Here is a 20,853-nt window from a genome sequence, read left to right as displayed (position 1 = left end):
CCAGCTGGTGGCAACCTACAACACCTTCTCTTCCGGTTCAGCCACCCCACTGTGAAGCAGCATGGGGCAGTTTCTTTCTCCATCTGGAGTGTAGCGTTCAAAGCTAGAGCTAGAGGAGGGACGGGCATCCATAACCAGACCATAACAGCTGTTGGGCTGTGCGCATCCTAGTGGTAGAGCAGTTGCCTAGCACATTTAAGCTCTGGCTTCGAAGTCGGTATCGCCTGGGCAAATAACCAGAAGAGTGAACCAATCAAGAAGCAGAGCATTTGAGGGAAAAAAAAACAAAAAAACAAAAAAACCAAAAAACTTCAAACCTTTCTCAGGAAGAGAGTTCTTTGCTCTACTAAGTATCACTGGAAAAATATGATTTCGAAAGTAGCATTAATGTAGGAGAAGATCTTGGTCCCGGGGAAGTTTTAGTGTCGAAGGTGGTGGGGAGTCAACTAGTCTTAGACACAGATGTGAAAAGTCACCGGGTTTGTGCCCAAATTCACACTCTGCCTCTCCAGGTTGATGAGTTCGGATTTCAGTTCTGCGCATGCGTGAAACATTCCTTGCAGTTTGTCAAGTTGCCCATCTGCTCAGGAGGTTAGCGTAGGAGACAGAGAAGGGGAGAAGACAGCAACAAAAACTAAAACGGCAAGTAAAGGCATTGCGTTTCCTTCACTGCTGCTTCTGGGCGGTTGGGAGTAGGGAGAGGAGGGATTCGGACAAGGCCAGGTGGCCAGGTAAAGCCAGCGGCAGAGGAGTGTTTGTGCTGCCCTGCACAGTTAGAGCACGAGGCACAGAGAGCCATGTAATCTCCAGCTGCACACTGTACTGATGTAGGAGGCGGGTCCCGGATCCAGGCATGAAGATCCAGGTCTAACATATAACCCAGCACTCTACAGCACCATCACCTCGAACTTTGAAATCACTAAAATCTCCGTTTTCATTTCTTCAACCTGTGATTTGGGGTACAGTAAAAACCCAAGGCAGAACTGGGCATGGGGTGACACCCGTGATCACAATATTTGGGTAATTTAAGGCCACCTTTAGTTCTATAGTGAGTTTAAGGACAGTGTGTCATATAGTTCCTCAAACAGCAGAACAAGAAAAGAAAAAAGCAAAACAATAATAATAATAATAATAATAATAATAATAATAATAATAATAATATGACCCATGAAGTGAAAACTTTTACTTTCTTTGGAAAGTTAGTTATGTCAAATGATGTTTTGCTGGGGCACATAGGGGAAAGGATGTTTTGATATAGCAGACATGTGAAAGGACTCTTGATGAGGGAGTATAAATATGACCCCACTGTGTAGGAGTATAAATATGACCCCACAGACAGTGGGAGACAAGCACTGGCTTGGTTTGATTTGCCTCACTTTTCTTTGCTAACAGCATGTATGTATTGGTTCGCCTTACATAGAGTTGTTGAACTCAACTTGTGGTAAAACCACCATTGAGAGGAAGTTGCCACGAACTGCTTATGAGGTTCCTGTGGCAGCTTGTCACTTCAGAGTCCACACCTCAGGCCAGTTGGGGAGCCTGGCAGTGTCTTGAGGATTGAACCACAGCTGCCTGGCCTCTTCTTGCTGAAAGGACAGGACTGTAGCTGCCGGTTCGTGCCTGGTGTCTGCCTGTCTAGAGGACTGGTCTGTGGCTGCTGAGTCGTATTTGGTGTTTGCTGTGGTACTGAACTGCTGCACAAGAAGATCAAGTTCGCCCCCAAAGAACCATTGCTGAACAGGTCCACTTCCTGGATATCCTAATAAGTTTTCTTTTCTACTACCTCTGTTGGGTGGTAAGGCAGAGGGGAGATTGAACCCTTATTAAATGTAGGTTGTAAAAAAATGTATGCCCACCTACCCATAATGTTAATGCTAAACTGTGAAGGTAACAGTAAGAATAAAAAGCGATAGTGTAAACAAACAATTCTGTATTAGCATTTATAAATCTTGAGTCATGGTTGTGGTATAAATACATACATACATATATACATTATAATATATATATATAAAATTATAAAGATAGAAATGATAGCCCTAAAACTTTTCAATGAGAAGTTATTAGAGTTTTAATAATTTTCTCACAATACACTTAAATTCCAATGATATGAAAAAATTAAATGTATAAAATTATAAGAGGAAAAGGAAGTATAAAGGAGTTATTTTATAATCTGGCAGAGAGAAGCTTTAAAAATAGAAATTCATAAGCTGTCAAGTAAACCCCTAGTATGCAAAGACAGAAATATCCATGCAAGAAAATACATCAAAAAGGAAGACGTCTGTGGGAAAAGACACAGGGGACAAAACATAGTAAGTAAAGTGCTTTTAAAAAATCAATAAAAGGAAAATAATGTGGAAAAAGGAAATGGGAAACAATTTGGCATGATGTTGGCTCTGGGCTTGCTGTATATTACCCTTATTATGTGGACATATGGCCCCTGTATCTCTAGAATCATCGTGACTTTTATCATAGAGGGAAGTTGCATGTAATCAAAGGCTTTTGCTGTATCTGAAGGTGATTTTGTCATTTCTGCCCTTGAGTCTGTTTACGTGGTGTTGTTCCGATGGGTTTCTGCCAACTCGACACAAGGGATAGTTGCCTGGAAACAGGGACTATGGAGAAAATCTCTTGTGTACGGTTTGGAAGAACCTTTATAACAATGAACTCTCTTACCAGTCCCTCGTTTGACCGTTCGTTCATTCATGAGTTCGTTCATTCATGCATCATTGTTTGTTTATAATACAGCTTATAAAAGCATGTCATGTATTCCACATGTATTTAGGAAAAAGTATTCCAATTTTATGAAGTATTTAGGGAGAAGGGGGAAGTGCATATTATCAAAGCACATCATGTGCATGTATGAACCCTACCTGGGACTGCATGGCCTATCAGGAACAAGCCCAAAGACTAGAAGAGCCCTGCCTGGTATCACAGGCCCTGGGCAGGAGGGAGCTTGAGTGAGCCAGAGAGACCACATGGGAGAGACTCCACATGGGACCACTCAACTTAGTTAAAGAGAAAACCCCCAAAGACCACCCGTTGGGCCCAGACAAGGAGCTTTCCCTGAGATAACCATCAGTCTGGTGGTGCACAGGCTGGGGGAGGCACACCATGTCATTTCCTATGTATTGTTCTGTGGCAAAGGTTCTTAAGAAAAGCAAGCAAGAATCAAAACATACAGATTGGAATCAGCTGAGGAGCCGACATGACCAGACTGCTCGCAGAAAAAGGAAATAACAAGAAGAAAAATGTTCACGTTGCCTACTGATATTACATCATGCCTGGCTTGACTGGGTTTTGAGTTTGAGAACAGACTTGTGAAAGAGTTAAAAGCTGCATTGTATGTAAGAAGTTATCGCTACCCTTTTGGCTGAAATAACTAAAGAAGCCACTGAGGCATGAAATGAAAGACTAACAATCAAATTTGATTGCTCAAAACCTGCCAAGAGTAACCACACTTGAGATACTGAGAGGTCTGACGACTGCCAATAAGCAGTACGAAGACCATAAAGCTACGTGCGTGTTCCCTGAGAGACTGTTAGCCAGTGGCAGGCATGGGGGCTTCTATAATTGAGATGGTGTTTAAAATCCCATACAAAGTGGGGGAAGAAATGGAGGATTCACTCAAAGGTATTTTTACACATCTTTTCAAATAAAAATAATTAAATTTCTAAGTAAGCCAATAATAATCGTATGTTTCGTTTAGCTGGTAAATTGTTTGGCAATGACAATAAACACTATAATCTTGTTTATGCTAAGACCACAGAAAGGAAAAGCTTCAAATGAACAAACCGAACTCATCCTCAGAGCGTTAGCCACAGACCACAGCTGGCCTGTTAAGGTAGATGATTAAACAAAGCTTAAAAATATATCCCAAGCACAACATAAAACATAAAACATCCTCTCCTGTCCTCACCCCTTCCCTCCCCTTTTCTCTCCCCTCCCCTCCCCCTCTTCTCTTCTGTTCCCTTCTCCCCGCTCCCTTATCATCTCCTCTCCTTTCCCCTCTCCTGTCTCTCCTTTTCCTCCCCTTCTCTCCTTTCCCCTCCCCTCTTCTCCCCCATCTCCTCTCCTCTTCCCTCTCTTCTCTCCCCTCCCCTCCTCTCTCCTTTTCCCTACCCTACCCTATCCTCTCCTTTCCCCTACCCTGTCCTTTTCTCCCCCCCCACTCATCTCCTCTCTTCTCACCCTTCTTCTCTCCCCTTTCCTCTCCCTCCCCTCTCCTCTTCCCTTCTGTTCCCTCTCCCCTCTCCTGTCCCATCCCCTCTCTTCTCCCCTGCCTCCTGCCTCCTCTGCCTCCTCCACTCCCTGCTTTCTCCTTTTTTTGTAATACATTCTATCTATCTATCAATCGATTGATCGATCAATTGATCTATCTATGTATATCTCTCACTATTGTAGACCAGAATGGCATCCACCTCACATAGATCTTTTGTCTGCTTCCTGAGTGTTGGGTTTAAAGGTGTGTACCACCACACACAGGGCTACCCACTGCCTTTTTGAAAGCATACACTTTAAAGCATTTCCCTTCCTCCCATCTTTTCTCCATCCAGTTGACTTCAGATAGTGTCTCACATGCGGACTTTCAATTTTCACAAGCATGAGTAGCATCATGACACAGGAGCTGGACAATTGCAAAATACCATTTTCACCTTCAACCAAAGGATCAGGATGACAGACTGACCATGTAACATCCCTATAAGCTCATGTATTCAAATACTTGGTTGGTCCCAGCTGGTGGCATTGTCTAGAGAGACTACGTCAACTTTAGGACATATGAAATGTGGTCTCGGGGAAAAGTTGAACTTGAGGTTTATAGTTTTCTGCTACTTGTGGCCAGATATGGATACTGAACATCATATTCTCTCTCTCTCTCTCTCTCTCTCTCTCTCTCTCTCTCTCTCTCTGTGTGTGTGTGTGTGTGTGTGTGTCTGTGTCTGTGTCTCTTTCTATCTCTCCCTGTCTCTGTCTCTGTGTCTCTGTCTCTTTCCCTCTCTCTATCTCTCCCTGTCTCTGTGTCTGTGTCTGTGTCTCTTTCTCTCTCTCTTTCTATCTCTCCCTGTCTCTCTCTGTCTTTCTCTCTCTCTGTCTCTTTCTATCTCTCCCTGTCTCTGTCTCTTTCCCTCTCTCTTTCTATCTCTCCATGTCTCTGTGTCTGTGTCTCTTTCTCTCTCTTTCTCTCTCTCTCTTTCTCTCTCTCTCTCTCTCTCTCTCTCTCTCTCTCTCTCTCTCTCTCTCTCTGCTTCTCAACTGCCAACCCAATGTACTAGCTCCATCAAGGGCCCACAGGAATGCCTTTCTCCTCCATGAAGGACCAAATGCTGAATGCTGAAAAAAAATATCTCTCCTTCAAGATAAGCCATATGTACATCAAGTCAACTATAGGAACTGTATTTTCAGACTTGCTATTGCTATGTCATGTTTATGGTTAGGCAAAGGGAAACTCTGAACGTGGACCACCATCAGAAAGAACTCACTCTCTGAACACAGTCATTGAGCTTCTTAAATACCATAGGCTGTTAAGTTGTAAAAATCCTAGTAAGTATATGTAAACAATCCACAACACAGTGTAAAATACCATATATTTAATGCATCTTATATTTTTTGATATTATATGCTAAAGCTATGTTAGGTTTGGGCCAAAATATTCAGATCCTAGAGTTCCTAATTTTTTTAAAAGAAGTTTTAGAAAGTAACTATGGGAAGAACACAGGATGAAAACAGAAGCTAATAAACACTTCCTTAAAGGAAGGAAAGCAGGATGGGGAGATCCAAGCTAGAGTGAAGACGGTGATAAATGTGCTGTTTCAGATGATTAGGGAGGTCATATCTTACAACGGAAGGAAGGGGAAGACATTTAACCTGATAAATCCCTATTGAGGTGCATGGAGCCATCACATTACACCTTTGCTTTCTACAGAGTCGAGGACAATGATTAAATTACTAATTCTATGAAACAGATTGAGGATAACCCTGCCCAGGTGCAGAACATATAAGAATTCTCAAATCTTCCTACTCAGTGCATTACCGATATCTTTTGTGTTGGAGGAGACAGAGAAGTGACACAAAGCAGACCTTGCAAATGTGCATGAAACCCAGACAGATCAAACATGTTCAAGCAAGAGAATTGAGAACTGATATAGTCAACCCACTGGAAATGCTAAAACCTCAGATTAGAACAATGAAAAACGTATTCTCAAATCTCATGATAGTTTTCTAAACCAAACATAGCTTGCCATGGGCAGTGTGTCTATTATAGCGTTTGGTCTTGCTTCCTGTAAAATCAGAACACACACACACACACACACACACACACACACAGAGAGAGAGAGAGAGAGAGAGAGAGAGAGAGAGAGAGAGAGAGAGAGAGAGACAGACAGACAGACAGACAGACAGAGACAGACAGGGAGAGAGGCAGAGAGAGAGAGAGAGAGAGAGAGAGAGAGAGAGAGGAGAAGCTGATGATTTATAGAGTATTTTTGAGATCATTTTATTTTATGTGTGTGTGTACACATATGTATGTTCACATTTATGTCCATGTTCTTGTGTTTGTGGGTGCATGTTCTTGTGTGTGCATGCATATGTATGTGTGTTCTAGAGGATGCTACTTTGTGTTTCCTTTCAATGCTCTACATCCTACATATTGAAGCAGATTCTCTCAGTAGATCTCTGCACTGATTTAGATGTCCTACTTAGTCAGGGTTCTTCTATCTCAGCCTCCCAAGTGCTAGAATTGTCCTCCTCATCTCCTGTGATTTACTTGGTTGCTGGTTACCCAAACTGCAGTCCTTATATTTGCATGTCAATCATTTTATCCACTTAGCTATCTCCCTAGAAGCTATCATTTTAATGCTAAAATTATTTTAAAATTATATTGCAAACTTAGCAAAATACTTGTTTTACTGACTGCTAATCTTATGACAGTTCTATCTTACAAATTATTATAAAGTCACTTATTACCCTTTTCCTTTGCAGTGTACACTGAGATTTACAGGGAATTAACTCCTATCTGGAACATTCACAAACTCTCTTCTCCCAATAGTCAATATGCACTTTGATCAAAATGTCAGTTTTGCTGGTTCCCAGGTCTGTTTAGGCCAAATTATATTTATCACAGTACATTACATATGGGAAAATGTTGTTAAATCAACAAGGCAATGGAATCCATTCTTTAGAAGTTAGTTCATGGGAATTTGCACAGATTTCTGTGAAGAGACTTGAGAAGGTCTACTTCATTGATCCAGGTAGGTCAGTCATGGCGCCAAAAGTTCAAAGAGAAAACCATGACATACTTGGAAGGCTTCCAACTAATAATGCTCCCAAGTTCCTCATTCATTTCCACTATAGAGAAACTGAAATTGGGAGTCATCCATAGTATAGCTTTTGGGTCCTAGAGAAAGGCAACTTGGAGCTGCCATCCACACAGGGCATACAAACTTCCCAAAGAGGCATTCGTGATCCCTCACCAAAAGATGTGGTAAAGCTTGTCTGCTTACTTACTAGTGAAATTACATTACTAGAGGTATGGAAGGTTTATATATTTTATGATTTTTCTGATTGAAAGACTTTTAAAACCTCACAACTTCTGTCCCTAATTAAGGCAGCTACCATAACTTCAGCGTGTTTTTAAGCCAGCATTTACTTTTGGTTGAAATGAGATGATGATGTAATAAAATAGCTATGACAAGCTACTCCTTACGATTCCTGGAGCTGGAGATAAAACGCACTGCTCACTTGAAAATAAGCACCAAGAGGCACCATGCAGCTTCCAAAGCAGGGGAGCAAGTCATGGTTCTATCCATCGATGATGTCTGTAAACTGTAACAATCACTAGGGTCACGGTGTGCATTAGCAGCATGTATTCCTGTGGTAACCAGAAGCATTTTCATCTGATCTGAAGCCCACTCAACAACCCCACTCATACATGTGAGAGAGAGAGAGAGAGAGAGAGAGTGAGAGGGAGGGAGGGAGGGAGGGGGGAGGGAGGGAGGGAGGGAGAGAGAGAGAGAGAGAGAGAGAGAGAGAGAGAGAGAGAGAGAGAGAGAGAGAGAGAGAGAATATGAATCATGCTTGATATTGGAAAAATGGCTAGCTCTCCAAAACTAGTGAATTCCTGGATCTTGGAGGAGAACCTACAATTGCCACTCTACTAAATCAGCATGAATATTAACTCTAATCTAAATATTTATTCTTATACCCATAGATACTTGTAATCCTTATCCCTCGTCAAAGAAATGTCTCTTTGCAACAGATGGAGGTCATTATGGAAAATCATGGCTGGTCAAAATATAGATAAATAAATGATTACAGGGTGTGCAGCCCCAATTGGTATATCTACAATACTACTCCTGCACTCGAGGTTTGGGGAACACCAGGAAAAGGGGAGGGTAGATAGATTATAAGAGACAGAAAAACCAGGAAACCTGCTGTGAAGTTGTGTCTCCTAGAAATGATAGAACGAGTTACATTTTATGGACTGAGAAAGTTGTGTTCATGCATTTAGGAGCACACACACATACACACACATGCATGTGCATGCACACACACAAATATGCAACAACACTTATGAAGAATTTGAGGAGAGAAAGCATGCAAGTGATACCATTATATTTTTTATTTAAAAAATTAAAAATTGTATGGTATAATAACATTAATAATAATTATGATGATGATGATGATGATGATGATGATGATGATGATGATGATGATGCAACCAGCACTAGGAGCAAACAGGTTCCAATGCAGGTCTCACGATATGATTTCTCTGTGTGTGAAGAGTTAGAAAACAAGGGTGTCGAGAGTAGGTGTGAAGGGCAAGATATTTTATTTATTCTCTAGTACCCAATATCTATTGTATGGGGCCACAAGGGACATACAATATAAAGTCACCTGCTTGAGTTCAAGTTTTAGATCTGCTAATGTGCCTATAGGGAAATACATTTCTCTCGAACCCTTGCTTTCTCAGCTCTAAAACGGGCTTAGTAATAGGACCCATTTGTTGACGGTTGCACGGAACCACGTGTAGGAGTGTCAGAAGATAAATACGGAAATATAAAATCATGTCCGTATATGACATGAAGTGACTAATGGGAGCAGGTTGAGAGGGAACCGACATGGTATGAAGTATATCCCTGTAACCCCAGGACCATGCTGGGGAGTACACTGAACAGACACAATGCGAAGTGTATCCCTGCAGCCCAGAACTGTGTACAATAAAAATGTGAAAAGGGAATCCCATAAAGCAAGAGTCCTAGTAGTTGTTTAGCCTGAGGTACAGGCTTACTAAATAGTCCATATCACCAGCACTGCTGCTACAGAACTGAAAATGACTGCACATGTGAAGAAAGATTCACGAACATGAACATCTCAGTCACTTGTCCAGGGCGTTCTGACAATTATTTATCTGTATCTGTGTGTGTGTGTGTGTGTGTGTGTGTGTGTGTGTGTGTGTGTGTGTGTGCGTATGTGTGTGTGTATTTACTTGTTCATGTGTATGCACGTGTACATGTGCCTGCAGAATACAGAAGATGATGTGGAGATCTAATGGAACTGAGGTTACAGGCACTTGTGAGCCATTCAGCACAGGTGCTGGGCACTGAACTCAGGTCCTCTGCAAGTGCCATCGAAGATCCTAAGTGCTGGACCATCTTCACACATCTGGTCAGAATTCCTTTATAAATGAAGACAACAGCCTAGAGGTAATCTTTACCAGCAAGACTAAAACAATAAGAAACAGAACTTGTAATATTTCACTTTTTTACTGTAGGCAAAGATAGTTATAAAGTCTATGTTCCAAAAGCTCCATAACAGGTCTGAGATTAATTTTCGGCTATTAAGAAGTAATCCCACCAAAGCCCTGCTTTCAGTTAGCACGGTCGATTGCACTGGTGTGATTTATGACATGCCCTGAAAAGAGTTTTAAGAGCAGGCATCTGAGCCCCATTGTTGGAAGTATTTTCCTTTTCTTTCTATTTAGTCATCTTGGGAGGTACCCTGGGAGGCAGGCACAGCATGGACAAACATTCCCAGGGTGGAGAGGGAGCTGGGGGAAGAGATGGGTAAACAGCAAAAGAGATGACACACAAGGAGAAGAGGCTCTGGGACTTTCCTTCTATGATGTTGGAAAAGCAGATTGGTGTATACTGGGAGACCATAGCCCCATAACTCTCTACAGGAACATGCAACATCCCATCCCCTCCAAAGCTTTTCCCGTGAGGCTGTCTGTATTGCCAGGAAATACTGTTTTGGTCTTCAATATGCTAAATTATTCTGGAAAATGAGCTGAACGCCATAGAAATGATCTTTGGCATATTCTGGGTTCTGACCTCAGAGCCCGAAAAACTGCCTATGTGTTTATACTTTCATAGGACCCGATTATAATTTTAGACTTGAAATTGGCTGGGAAATATTTTAAAAATGAAGTCATGTGAAAATTTTGCAGTAAGTCACTGTAGGCTGAACCTTTGGCGAAAGGCCCACCCCAAGGAAACAGATGTTTGCTTATTTTAATTTTCTGGAAGGGAATATGAGTTTACATTTGAAGTAACATACATGTACAGCACTATAGGAGGGGACCTACAGAGTGAGGTCATCAAATGAGTCTTGAACAACATCACGAATGGAAGTTCTCCTATGAGAGGTCGGACAGCCAACGCCAGCAATTACTGTCATTCACGGCTTCCTTCTTTGATGTTCTGAGAGCATCACAAGACACCAAGTGGGAAGTGGCCCAATATCCTTCTCTACTTCCAAAACGATCTATCTGCAAACAGTCGGTACTTTGTCCAAACATTCTAAGTTTATATTTTCTATTATACATATCTCTCAGACACTAGTAACTTTATCCAACAACCTCAAACTAATAATTACAATAGATAGGGTGCTATTTTCTTACTTAGAAAATGAAACATCCCTTTGATATATTTATCTATTTTATAAGCTCTTATAATGTATAGAAAAGGTGACCTTAGACTTGGCCCTCAGCTTGTTCTCTTCCTAGTGAGCAAAAGTAAGAAGGGCAGCATAGGTATATGGGAATCTGACAGTGAGCTATCAGTGCAGTGGCTCAGACTAGTGAATGTGGGAAGGCTAAGGAAATACAAATTACTGCATAAAGACATCTTTGCCAGTAGGAGAAACACAAAACAAAGAGAACATTCGTGCACTCTCTGATATAAGTACAGATTTTTAAATATTTTAGGAGCAATTATCTCTGAGTTTGAAGTCATCTTCGGTCTGTTAAAATCTTTCAATGGTCACTAAACTTGAAGCTGTGGTTTGCTTAACTTAAAACCTAGTGACCAACAGAGGGCGGTGTGCTACCTTGGAAAGGACTTGTCACTTCTGAAAAGAGAGCAGACCTCTCACTAACACATAGCCTTCCACTTCTTCTGTTCCCACACAGCAAAACATATAAATCATAAGGTTACCAGGAGAAATTAATGGAAAAATGTTATATCCTTCATATCACTGATAAGGTGAAATTATAAGCACATAGTATTTTTCCCCCAGTGATAAACCTTTCTATTGTCACCTTATAACTTAATCTTCTATGGCAGTACTGAGGATTGGGTTCTAACATGCTGGGCAGGCATTCTAACAGCAAGATATATTAGCCTCAGACAGCCCCAGTTTTCCCATTTCAAAAGGTTCATTACAATTGTGATTCATTTCTACACAGAACTTGATTTAATGTTTCCACATGTAATTCTCTATTATGATCAAAGGATTCATCACACACACACAGACACTCATACACACACACATTCACACACACACTCACAAACACACACACATTCACACACACTCTCACACACTCACACACACTCATACACAGACTCACACACACACTTACTCACACACACACTTACACACACTCATGCATATATATACTCACATTCATACACATACACACTCACACACACTCACACACACAAACATACACACTCACACACATACACACACTCACACACACACACTCACATATACACAAACACACACACTCACACACACACTCACTATACACACATACATCTGAACATGGTTTTCTGACATTTCATTAGCATTTCCATATCCCTGTTGACACTGACCACCACTGAACACTTCCTGCCTCACATGCAGTGGTGGCTCTTGCCTAGTCTACAGATCATCTCTGCTTCTCTTTCTAGAGTAAATCTACACCACCCAGTCATCTCTATGATGGTGCCTGATAGAATGGCCCTAGCACAAAAACCCTAACAAACTTCATGTCCTTTGAATTATCATGTGGGGAACCACACCTCCTCTACCCTCTGCCTGTGTGACAGTATCTTCCTAGAAGTCAGGATTCTCTGCCATCTCTCACCTGTAGGCAGACTCTCTTTCTCCTGAAGAGCTATACGATCTTATTCATCTCTCAAATGTATGTACAGGCTTAGTTTCCAATAGCACCTGTCCCATTTCTTTTCTTTTCTTTTTTTTTTTTTTTTTCGGAGCTGGGGAACGAACCCAGGGCCTTGCGCTTGCTAGGCAAGCACTCTACCGCTGAGCTAAATCCCCAACCCGCTGAGCTAAATCCCCAACCACCTGTCCCATTTCTTATGGCGCGTACATGCACGCTTTTGTGTGTGTGTGTGTGTGTGTGTGTGTGTGTGTGTGTGTTGCATTTCTCACATTGTGTGGATGTGTGTATGCATACATGCATGCATTCACATGTGCTCGTGCCCACACTTGCGTGTTTTATAACTATCCACAATAAGGAATTACATGTGGAAAAATGAAATCAAACCATGTATGAAAACGGATTGTGTTTATAATGTACCTTACAAAGTGGGAGAAGCTGGGGGTGGGCCAAAGACACCCAGCATCCTTAGGACACTGAGCTTAATCATCAGAACTTCCTTAAAGTATTATGTTAAAAATATACTTTGGTTGGGTGATTATGTAACTATGTAAAAATTAATTTCCTCCTTTAGGTTTTGGACTATATAATAAGGGCAATGACAGACTTCATTCACTAGCTTAAACCAGAGTAGAAATACTACACACTCTAAACCTCCAGAGAGGTGCATTCCTTTTTCTTAATTCTGTGCTACAAGGAAGTGAAAATGGAGACGTTGTGGTGTGCGGTACATCCCCAGAAACAAATCACCATGTTAAGATAGCTTCCTGAGAGGACAATTGAACTTCTAGAATGGTTTCGTATTCTAAACTAATTTCTAAAAATCTCTTGAGGAGCTACAGCCGAGAATGAAACCTATTCTCAACAGCTTGTTCTAGAATAAGTTTCTCTGGAAAGTAGCACACGTCAGTTTGAAGAAGCGATGCTGATAAGGAAAACCACTCTACAGTGTTTTCCTATGATCAGATAACACGGACGTAGCTGGCAGACGATTGGGATTCACACGTATGTTTCTCTATTATTTTGTTAAAAAAGAACATCTTAGTGGGCCTTTAGGCAAAGGGAAAAATATAGTTCTCTGGGCACAATGTTCATGGTGACCTGTGAGTACCTCAGACGGAAAGGATGAGTATGGAGGAAGTTGAAGGAAACATCTCTGCAGCAATGGAAGCCACAGTCAAGATCTTTGGTTAACCTGCCAAGTGCAATGAAAGACCCTGTAAAACAGTGGTATGAGCATTAAGTATGAAGAGAGAAGTTGCTCTCATGTTTAAAACCATAGAACCAGGAAAGCTTTACCGAATCAGGAACCCAAAGGAATCCACTTTTATGAGGTGCCTGGGGTCCATACCATTGAAGAAATATGTGTTGTCCGTGGGGTCATCAAAGCTATAATGTTCACGCATTCATGCACATATATGGATCTTGATGACACAGATGTGTCCAGGAATGGCTTCTAGGTGACCATGGGAGTGTGTTAAAGGGGAAGGATAAGCAGACTTATGGCAGAGCTACAATGCATTCCAACATCTACCAGCCAGGAAGAACAAGTATTCAAGGAAGAATATAAACAGCCAACCTCTCGAGCCAAGAGTTTGTATCAAAACTGACAAAGAAGTAAAATGTATTATCCAAGACTGAAGGATCTGATCTACACCAACCAAAGTTTGAAATACTAGTGATTCCTGAAAACTTTCCACTGGTATAGTGTTTGGGGGGTTACTGGAGAGAAAATGGTGTCAGTAAAGAGTAGAGCCCACCAACCATTCTTCAGTAACTTGATCAACAAAAGGCAGGTAAAAAAAACTGAAAATAATGCAGAATTATCTCATGGGGTGTGGACATGAGATGAAGATGGAGATACAGATCTCTAGGAGAGAAAGAGAACCTAAGAAGTCTTGAGCATCTGAGCAAACATTGACATATAGAGATCGCTCACTATAAAAACTGTAAAGTCCAAGCAATGAAATACAGAAGAATTCTCAAGAGATAGGACTGAGAAGAGGAGACACAGCCTTTCCAAATGGGAGATAACTCCTCTAGGATAAGAAGAGGAAAAGAGAATGTTCAATGCTCGGAGGATTGTTGCAGAGAAGATAGAAATATCCTTACAGTCATGCTTTTACTTACTCTGCAAACCAGGCAGTCAATCCTCACCTTAGAATGTGGGATGGAATATGTTGCCATTAGAAGACTAAGGGACCTTTCAAAGAAAAGGCTGGCTACATTCTCAGGCACTCCTGGAAGCCTACTTCAAGACATCGTATACTCCTAAATATTCCCGTGAACCTTCCTTGTTACCAGTTCTGACACTTGACATGAAATATCAACAATGTTAGTTCAACAGTGTTTCTGGATGACCAGCACCCCTGGGCATTAACCCAGAGGCCTCCCTGCCAACTTACAACAGAGACACTTGTACATTAGTGTGCACTGCAGCAACTGCTCACAATAGCTAAGGTAGGTAAGAAACCTAGATATCCAATGACAGGGAATGGATTAAGACACAGCGATGTATACACACAATGGAATTTTCTTCCACCCAAAGGAAGAACAAAATGATGTGCTTTTGCAGGAAATGGATGGAGTTGGGGAATATCAGGTTCCATGATTAAGTCAGCTTCATACAATTATCATATGTTCCCTCTCACTAGTGGTGCCTGGGTTTAACATATACATAAAAGCATGCATACACATATGACATGACATGACAGTATTTGTGGACCTACAGAAAAACAATAGTGAGTAATGAATGAGGGAAGGGTGAGGAAAAGGAGGATTTGGGAGATATTGGGAGATATATTCAAGGTGTATTATATATTAGTATAAAAATACAAGTGTAGATCTATAACATAGCCTTATGTATAATGATTTTGTGCTAGTGAAAACAAAATATACAAAAGGGGGGGCTAAGAAGATGTGTAAGTAGTTAAGAGCACATACTGCTCTTGCAGAAGGCTCCCAGCACCCACATCAGCTGCTCATAATCACCCATGACTCCAGAGAATCCAACACCCTATTTTGCCTCTGCTAACATCTTCACTTATGTTCCCATACCCTTATACAGACACACGACACACACACACACACACACACACACACACACACACACACACACACACACATAAACTAAGTCTTCAAAAAATAAAAAGCAAAACGCAAGGAGTACATGAATGAAGTCAGGTGGGGATGAAGAAAGATGATTGGCCAACTGTCTTGGAGGTGCGATGAAGTGGAGGAGCACGCTTGTTGAGTGAAGAAGACGTGAGCAGCAGAACAGAAAAACTGAAAAACAAAACAAAACAAAACAAAAACAAAAAACAAAAACAACCCATACTATCAAGCGTGGATAGCATGGGGAAAATAAAAGCTTGCTTTTACAGATCTGTCTACTAGGCATGGAAGACTTCTGCTTTTTAATATCATGAAATCAACTTCAAAGAAACTTAAGAGGCCAGACTTCAAAAGCCCATGAACAAAACCCTAACGTTTTTTACTTCTACAAGTTGATAATTAAGCGATATATGATGTCTTACAAGGAAATGGCAGCACCAGATACAACCCAGTATTTGAGGAAGATGGCTGTTTCCAAGACTGCAAGAACGCACTGGTGATTTGAATGAGAAACGTCCTTCAAGGTCTTGACCTAAATACTTGGTTCCAGTAGGTGGTGTCATTTGGGGTTGGTCTGGGCAGTGTGGCTTTGCTGGAGGATAGGCACCACTGTGGACAGGCTTTGAGATTACAGTCTCGCCCTATTTTCAGTTCACTCTGTCTTCTTAGGCTTGGTTTGAAGATATGCACATTCATCTTCCTGCTCCCGTCCAGGCTTGCTGCTTCCTTGACATGTTTCCCTAACATGATGGACTCTCCTCCCTCTGAAACCGTAAGCCCAAAGAAACTTTCTTCTATGAGATGTCTAGGCATGGTAATTTTTCACAGCAACAGAAAAGTAACCGAGGTAGACATCAAGCTTGGGCAACAATGGCAGACGTGATGAAGAGAAAATGTCTTATAAAGTTGGTGTCAAGGTGAATCAAAGGTACCCTGGAATCTATTAGGTATAGAAAGGTCAATATATTTGTTCTTGTAACTGTTTTTCCTTTTCTCTTCTCTTTCTACAATATTTTCTCAGTTCTGTCCTCCAAAAATATTTTTTTCAGGAACTCTAGGACTCACAAGAAAATAGGTGAACATTTCACTTGTGAGCATACAAAATTCCATGATGATTCTGCCCGACAGACTCCAGGAAATCAAAAAGGTACAACAGGGAAAGGTGCCAGGGTCTTCAATTGCTCTAATACTGTAAAAGCACTTCAAAAATACTTCAATAATCTATAAAAAGCAATCAACTCAAGTTTCACAGTTAATAAGATATACTTTGCATTAAGAAGAAAGCTTCTCAGATTTATGGAAAAATCAAATTTCAAAACATATGAATAACAAATGTTAGAACCTAGAATTGTTTGCCCAAAAAATTATGTTATAAATGATGCTGGGTGAGCTTATGTAGTCACATAGTAAGCACAGTGACATTTCTTTCCTTTTCTTCCCTCCTTTCTTCTCTCTCTCCATTCGTCCTTCTTTCTCTCCTTCCCTCATTTTCCTTTTTCCCCTTTCTTCCTTCTCTTCTTCAATACAAAAATGTTTTTAAAAGATAGGTAAAATAATGATTATCACAAAATGAAAAATGGAAAGCTTAGATGCCTTTGATCCTTTTTCAACTTTGCAAAATGTAATTCCCAGTTCGGAAAATGTCATGATTGTGCACAGCAAAATAAGCATTGTGTCTACAGTTAGTGATGTCATTTGTTACCTGTTATGTGGTGGTCTCAGGGCTGCATTAGCTGTCCACAGCGGGAATACAGCATCTATGCAAAGCTATCTGCCATGGCTGATGAAAAATTATCTTTGCCAATTCATTTCATGCTCTTGCTACATTCTTCTAATTAATCTTCTTGAGCTTTAGCTCTCGCTATCAACCTGTGAACGTCATCGGCAAATGTCAAGATTTCACAGGATTCTCCCTTCCTCCACATTTTCTTTGCAAATGTCAAATTAGACTCTTCCAAGCACAAAGTTGTAGGAAAGGAAGTATTAATAGCTCTCAATTGACAAAAAAATTCTATGTGTGCCTGGCATCATGGTTCACATATGTATTGCCGGGCTGAAGGATGAAGACTGCTAGGAGGTAAGAAGCAAGGTTGTGGTTACATAGTTCAGACCATCCTATGTGAGACTATCTCAAAATTTCTAAGAATGAAGGAAGAAAGGGGGGAAGGAAGGAAGAAAGACCCTTTCTCTATTCCTATTCTCTATTTTCATACACAATGGAAACCTTCATACCATTCTCTCTAGGAAGAAAAAGATTGGATAATTTCTAGAACCATCTGTAGCTTTAGGAAGGTGATTGTCTCCATTTATGTCTTAGGTGACAATAAAACAAAATTTTCTAACATATCTGTCTATAAATCTGAGTCAAAGACTTCAGTTTAAGGGAATGGCTTGAGTTATAATCTTATACTAATATTGTTGTGAGACAACTAAAAATATGATTATTTTCAAGTTGGAAGACCTCAGTGACTCAAAATATAGTGAAGATGAATAGATGGGGAAGCATCCTTCAGGGCTTTTAGGAGGAATTAAAAAATGTCTCCTATTCCCAACTGTTATCAACAATGGCTGGCTGTGTAAAAGGAAATCATTGAAGTAAATAAGTCAGATGTGAGTCACTCAGGATTTATGTCATAGATTCCTTTTCTTCTCCTCGTCATAATGATAGGTTCAGCCAATGCTTTCACAAGCCCTGGTTACAGCAATAAAGATCAATTTAAGGATTATGCAGAGCCAATAATATAGATATTTAAAACAAAATATCTATACAAAGAAGGGAAAATAAGTTCCAGAAGTATCTTTGAGGATTAGTATCATAAAACATTAATAAAATTGCTGGTTGCCAGTATTCCCACCCTTGGTATCAGGAGACAGGATATGAAGAAAATTTGCTTTGAATTTTTGTTAGCTATTATTTTAGTCAACTTCAGTTTTATTTGGTCTTAAAGAGATGAGAAGTGAAGGGCTGTGTAAGGTTCTTCATTAAAATACGACCAAAGAATAAATAGAGAACACCTTTCAAAACAAAGAGAACAAAAAGACAGGCAGAAAATCCCTTCAAGTGCTGGCTTTGATGGCAGATTAAAGATTATTCATTTTAATATAGGGGGGAGCTAAATACAGCCCAAGACTGTCTCCTAGCGATGAGCTTCAATATTTCACAAAAATAACGGCAAGTTCTTGAGTCATTTCCATTGTCAGTCTTACTCTACACTGGTCAAAAGATAACAGTACCTTCTTAGGTTCAAGTTTCTGGTTGCTGGGTCCATTGATGGCTTCAACCCTCATCTTATGAAGTGCAGTGACAAGTGACATTTAGACAGACAAATATGTCTAACAACACCCAAAAGTGTCCTTGTTCTTAACTTCAAACTTTATACACTACTTCTTTATTGGTCACTTTCCTATGGCTGTGATAAAATACCACAACCAAAACAGCTGACAGAAAAATGTGTTTATTTCAGCTTGTGGTTCCAGAGCAGTCAAATCTTTCTGTCTAGGCAAGGAAGCCTGGAGGCAAACAGCATGGTCACCCAAGTAGGAACCTGAGAACTCAAGTCCTCAATGTCAAGCAGAAATCAGAGCAAACTAGGAGTGGTTGAGGTCTTTAAGATTCCAAAAGCCCACCCCCAGTGACATACTTTCTCTACCAATCTTCTCCAGTGATGCCAACTAGGGTATTCAAACTCTACCCAAGGAATGGTTTTTGTCTATAGTTAATTCAGGGCATGACATATCAATTAGTATCATCAAAATAATCCTCCACCGTTACAACCAGAGGTCAAATAGTTCCTAAGAGGTGTATCTGTAGGCTCATCTCATAGATGGTTCCAGATCCTGTCTAGTTGATGATTAAAAACACTAACCATAACCTACTAGGGTCATGATTGCCTTAATTGTTTTTCAATTTGTATTTATTTTGTGTCTTGAGACAGTAGTGTGTATTGATGGCAGAGGGCAACTTACTGGAGTAGGGTCTGTGTTTCTACGATGTAGGTCCCTGAGGTTTAACTCAGGTCATCCATCAGGCTTGGTGGTAAGTGTGGTTTATCTACCAAGCCTTCTCACCAGGAACAACCGATACTCTATACTAATTATGACCATTAGAATCCTCAAGCCAGAGATCTGGCTAAGGATGAGTAAGACAAGTGAACGTGAGCTCATGAGAAATGAAGGGGCCTCTGTGCTTCTGGGAAAAGATGATTCTGTCTCTTCAGAAGGAATTATGCTTCCTCCTACAGCCGTAGGAGAGTGGGGGGGGGTTGTTAGGACAAGGCTGATAATCTATCCAAAAGTACAGTGGAATTAAACAAAACAAAGCTCCAGGTCACTGTCTCTACTATTTAGATGCTAAAGTCCTTAACCCTTGAGGACTTCTAGCAATGAAAAGAACATCTCTTCCTTGCTAAAGCTTCCTTCTTATTTGTGGTTGTAAATACACCAGTATAACAAAAAAAAATTTTTTTTTTTTTTACGGACTCTGTCCTGGCTGAATAACCAAGCAGAATAAAAAGAGAAAGTATCTGGCTAGTAGTCTGGGCTAGGCTTCCACTTAAGAACTTGGCATCAGTTATGATCTTTCAAAAGTCAAATTGTTATGAGACAAAGAAAATAGACTGTCCTATGTTCTGCAGACCCTAGTAGGGACTAGGGACCCACTGAGGGACCAGAGAGTTAAAGGGTTTAGGTATGCTACTCATCCTTTATCTGAGGCTTTATTTAACTTAAGTGTCTACAGATACACAAGACTATCTCTTACGGGTAAAAGTACTCATGGACAAAATAGCCTTTCTTCTTTGAAATATTAGCCTCCTCCCTCTGAACTTTTACTCTGGTTTTTCCAATGCAGACAGTATATCTTTTATGTGAATTGCTCTCTGTGTCCTCCCTCTGTTGTTCTTCTCATCCCAAAACTTGCTGTCACTTTCCTAACCAAGTTGTTCTTTGGCCCTACAAAGTGCTATCCATTTCAAAACATGTTTTCCTTTCAGAATCTGAAACACTATGGATGAAGACTCTCTTCTCTTCTCTTCTCAGTTCTCTATCCCATGTAAGGGACACGTAGATGTAAGTGTCTAATGGATAACTCTCCTAACCCAGCATTCCCTTCTCCCTGCATAGCTTTCTTCCTCCTCTGGCCTGCTTTTCTTCCTTCTCTCTCCAAGAACAAGCTTGACGGGGCTTGCCGCCCCCCACCCCGTTGAATGGCAGGATCACAGATCATGTTTTCACTCACCTTAACCTGTACTCTTCCCTCTCAACTACCATGCAATATGATCAGGAAACTCTCTTATCCTATAGCTCTAACGCCACCTATCCTTCCCCCTCCCCTCTCTCCACTCCCTCCCTTCCCTCCCCTC

General features: G+C 40.8%; 1 protein-coding gene across 3 annotated transcripts in view; it reads right to left on the bottom strand.

The window, feature by feature from the left end:
- Pde3a (phosphodiesterase 3A) overlaps positions 1 to 20,853 on the bottom strand; it is a 270,333-nt gene that overhangs the window by 50,891 nt on the left and 198,589 nt on the right. The gene's annotated exons all lie outside the window — the stretch shown is intronic.

Source organism: Rattus norvegicus, chromosome 4, assembly GCF_021556685.1.
Source record: "Rattus norvegicus strain SHRSP/BbbUtx chromosome 4, alternate assembly SHRSP_T2T, whole genome shotgun sequence".
Taxonomy (NCBI): domain Eukaryota; kingdom Metazoa; phylum Chordata; class Mammalia; order Rodentia; family Muridae; genus Rattus; species Rattus norvegicus.
Note: the sequence above shows the minus strand (reverse complement) of the source record. Positions and strands in the feature narration are given on the sequence as shown.